Raw genomic sequence first — 3,894 nt, 5'->3', positions numbered from 1 at the left:
GCCCTGTGTGTGTGTGTGTGTGTGTGTGTGTGTGTGTGTGTGTGTGTGTTTATCAGTATGCTGCCTCCCTCATGTCCTAATAGAGTCCAAAGGTCCTACCCCTCTGTGGGAGCAGCTCACAGGCACATCCAGGCCAGCAAGAGCAGAGTGCCACTGTCCACGGGCATTGTGTACTCTCATGAACGTACACTGACCGGGCATTCTGGCAACAGCTCAATTAGTAAATATTTCCAGGTGTTCCACTCTAATTTTAGGAAGGTCAAGTTTGCAAAGGTGAAATAGCAAGCAGGACTTCTCTCAGTCTCAATTGATGTGGAAAAGCAAACTGTAAGTACGATATTTTGGGGGAGTTTCATTGGAATCATTGAATTCTACAACTAGCCTTAAACTTTCAAGAAATAATCTGACCATAGTCCTTTGTCATAGATGAATTGAGCTGCTCTTGAATTATGGAATAGAATGATAAATGAAAGAAGAGCCATTATACTAGAAGGAAAAAAATTCCCAGTAAATCTCTCCCAAAGGCCAGGGGTTAATTCGTGATCACTTAATGAAATGGGGGAGGTAAGCCAATATATTAATTTTGGCCAACTTCAACATCATTTAGTTATGAAATGAGAATAATTAAAATGGTGCTCCCTGTAGAAAAGAGTTCAACCAATAAGTTCCTCAACTTTCAAGGAGGTTTTGTTTTATTAGATGCTGCTAGCTTCATGTTAGTCACAGGGAAAAAAAAAAAATGCCCACATACACACGCACGACTAAATGCAGTCAGTTTGCTCAGCTGCTGCTGACGTCACTGCTGCCCACTAGGAGTGAGTTACTGTAATAATCCCCTTTTATTAATCATAAAGCTGGAGGAAGCACAAAGTGGGTGACATCATTAGGCAAAGGACCGGCTAACTCATGCTCCAATTTACTCAGCTTTATTATAACATTTCTCAAGTGTCATATGAAAGTGATTACCATTTCACACTTTCCCCCCTCTGAGCAATCATCCCTAACCTTCAATTCAAACTCCCAGAGAAAAGCTTAGCTTTTCAGATGCAGACATGGAAGGGCCAAATCTCACTAAGGATCCTGTTCCAGGAAGGAATGTCCTCCTACAAATAGCTTCTTGCTGAGCTTGAGATGGAGGCAGTTTCTAGAATGAGAGCATCTCAGATGACTCTGGGTTCTCTCTAATCCTGGTGGTGACATCTGATTGGAGAAGACAGCCATCATAAAGAGGACCTTGAGGGTCCAGATGGGCACTGCCTTGCATGGCCTCATGGTGATCCTTGCATGGCTCTGCACACCTGGGCTTTGAAATGTAAAAACTCCATTTGGAGTTGTAGTAAAAGGTTGTGGTTAATAGTATGGGTCTTATAGTTAGATAACCTGGATTGAAATTCAAGATTCACCACTTTCAAACTGGAGGATGCTAAGTGAATAACTGTACCTCTCAGCGGTAGATGATTAGTAAATGCTGATAGTAATGCACCTCCCTCATGGATAGGATTGCTGTGAGGCATGAATGAATTAAAACATGTAAGGCTCATAGAATGTGCCAGTAAATATTGCTCACTGGCATTATTTCTGTTCTTTTACTTAAAAAGTTTTGCTGGCTGAACTGAACTTTCTGTGTCCAGCATTGTAGTGCTCTGGAGAGATGCACACACGTTCTGTGACTAGCCACCAGGGTAGACTGGTGTGGGGGACACCCAGTCACACACTCAGCTATGTCACTGGTGGAAAGTTGTAAGTCAGCCTACCTCTTTGTGGTCCAGTTTCCCACCTACTACTAATTATGAAGAACTTATGAAAACTGAAAGAGGCACAGGATTACAATCAAAAAAAGACATTGACTCAAAGATTCTCAAGATCTCAGCTTCTTGTTATTGTCATTTCTTTTTAAACAGACAAAATTGTTCGGCCATTTAATAGTGAATGTATATATATATATATATATATATATATATATAGTATATATATATATATATATATATATATGCATATATATATACATATATAGTATATGTGTGTATAGATATATGAAAAGGTGTGTCTCCATAATATTATATGCATCAGAAAAAATAAATGTTTTTATCACAGTCAGAGCTGTGCTTCATCCTTTTAAACCAGCATCTTGGGGCCCTTACAGAGCCATTTTATAGATGTCTTCACTCATCCCCTTTTTTGCAGTCCCATCCTGAGGGTATTTTAAAGAGTCAAAATAAAGCTTACTTAGGCATGCATGAGAGACACAATGAGAAGACCAAAAGAGAAGGCTGTGGCTTTGTAATATTTAGATAATGATGAAACTCAGCTATTGCAGAATGCAGTAATTATATAGGATAATTTATTACTTAGGTTCACCTTTGCTCTGTATTGAATTATAAGCACTTGACTAGGAGGCAGGTTTGGCTTCCAGAATGATATGCTGGTGCAGGAAAGAACTGCCAGACCATGTAACGTAGTAAATAAAATAATAAAATATAACAACTTTAAGATCTTCAGATTGGAAGCTTCCTTCAAGTGACAAAGAATGCCAGGATATCTGCTGCCCCTAACTGGCACCATGAAGAATAGCACACATTTTTTTTTTTTTTTTTTTAAGTAGCATAGGAGAGATCTCAGGTATAGTTACTTGTTGGTAGCTAAATCAGCCCCTTGGGTTGCATTTGTGAAACTGGTCATTTCCATGAAACTTTTTGTGGCTGCTAAGGCAAAGTCTTCAAGTAGATCCATATTTTGCTCTGGTCTTTTCCAGATGCAGAGATACTTCTGAATTCCAGCAGCTGCCTACGTGGAACCAGGGCAAAGGGTTTCTCAAGCACAAATCATTAACACAGAGTGTTTGTTAATACTACCACTGGAGGAAGCTTTCACAAGGCTACTTAAAACTACGTAATCCTTTTATGAATATTTCTGAAAGACCTGGAAAATTTGACCACCAGGGAAAGTGAATCCTACTGACATGTAGAATATTCCAGACCTGCCAGGTGATTGATATATTATGCTAGTGGGAAGAGGCAGAGGCTCCCTCTTCTGGTGCCTCTGGATAGAAGGAAACCCTATAAAGGTAGCGAAGAGGGGCACCTTTTCTTCATCTAGCCCCAGATCATTGCTTTTAGATAACATGCATCCTCATTTTAAAAGTAGTACTTATTCTTTATAAAATATAGAAAATGTTTGAAAATTTTAAAAATATAAATCACATGTGATGATCTTATTCAGAAATAACTATTAAAATTTTGGTGTATGTGTAAAACAAAATTGCAATTGAATTGTAATTTTGTAAAATGATATTTTTCACCCATTATTATATGTTGTGTACTATCAATGGCCAAAATTAGTTCTTGAAAACAATGACTGGGCAGTAAACTATCAAGTAAATTGCTTATTTTAAAACCCATTTACTATTTTTTTTTCCATTTACTATTTTTTGGTGGGGGGAATACTAGGGAATGAACCCAGGGTTTTTCCTTTTTTTTTTTTTAACCCCTGAACTATATTCCCAGATCTTTTTATTTCTTTTTGATTTTTGAGACAGGGTATAGGTAAATTGCTAAAGTCATCCTTGAACTTGCCATCCTCCTACCTTAGCCTCCCTAGTTGCTGGGATTACAGATATGCACCACTCACATAGCTAAACTTTGTAATGATTACTAGTATCCAGACATCTTTTTTACGTTTTTGAGTGCATCTCTGGTTACTTCCTTGATTTAAATTCCTAGAAGTTGTATAATGAATCTAAGAACATAAACATATTTAAGATCCATATACATCATATACATATATATATAACTTTATTTATATACATAAACTGCCCTCTGAACAGTTTTTAACTGTTTACATTCTAACTAATATTATAAGGGCCATGTTTTATCTTTGATATTATCATAGTCCCCC

At 37.6% G+C, this 3,894-nt stretch overlaps 1 long non-coding RNA gene across 3 annotated transcripts in view; it reads left to right on the top strand.

Moving 5' to 3' along the window:
* LOC120891983 (uncharacterized) overlaps positions 1-3,894 on the top strand; it is a 140,292-nt gene that overhangs the window by 15,229 nt on the left and 121,169 nt on the right. The window lies entirely within an intron of this gene.

Source organism: Ictidomys tridecemlineatus, chromosome 2, assembly GCF_052094955.1.
Source record: "Ictidomys tridecemlineatus isolate mIctTri1 chromosome 2, mIctTri1.hap1, whole genome shotgun sequence".
NCBI lineage: Eukaryota > Metazoa > Chordata > Mammalia > Rodentia > Sciuridae > Ictidomys > Ictidomys tridecemlineatus.
Note: the sequence above shows the minus strand (reverse complement) of the source record. Positions and strands in the feature narration are given on the sequence as shown.